This window comes from Dipodomys merriami, unplaced genomic scaffold, assembly GCF_024711535.1.
Source record: "Dipodomys merriami isolate MVZ:Mamm:240054 unplaced genomic scaffold, mDipMer1.0.p SCAF_16, whole genome shotgun sequence".
Lineage (NCBI taxonomy): Eukaryota > Metazoa > Chordata > Mammalia > Rodentia > Heteromyidae > Dipodomys > Dipodomys merriami.
This window is the reverse complement of record NW_027202937.1, coordinates 21310964-21311693: the sequence shown is the minus strand read 5'-3', so window position 1 is coordinate 21311693 and position 730 is coordinate 21310964.

The following is a 730-nucleotide window of genomic DNA, read 5'->3' as shown; positions in this document are numbered from 1 at the left end:
GTATTTCTGTAGTCCACTTACATTTCATATTTCCTCCTAGTTCACCCTTAGTTACTTAAATGATCATGGATAGATTATAAATGTGAGTCGCAAGTTTCATTGCTCCACTCCAGCTCCCTTTTATCTCCCTCTTGCCCTATCTTGACATCTATTAGGGTTTGTTTGGAGTATTTCCTTGAGCAAATTCCTCAGTTAGGGTTACTTAGTGGTATATTCTCTGAATTCTTGGATATTTTTTAAGTTTCTTTCTCCTTTGTGGGATGGGATATCTTGGCTGGGTATAAGAGTGTGGCTTGCAGGTCACAGGAATCTACAATGTCAACTCTGCCAGCTTTCACTTTCACATGCAAGCCAACCAATGCCAGTCTGAGTCTTTTTCTTTGAGAAGAGATCTATTCTTCATGCCTAATGATTTTGTGACTTTCTGTTCCTATTCTGAATTCAGGAACTTTATTGAGAATTGCCTGGATGTATTTTCTCATCAAGATAGCTGGGAAATCAATCTATTCTTTCAGTCTACAGCTGCTCAATACAATACAACTGTTCAATAACTACACCAAGAGCTATTCAGTATTTATTATATTTTAAAATATCTCCTTTCATCTTCCGGAAGCTCTACTATAAATGAGCCTTCTGGATTGTGAACTGTGAAGGCTTTCACCTAAAAGTAATGATGAAACAAATAAAAGAAGTTCAACTTGCCCAGATTTAAACAATAAAAGAAACATAT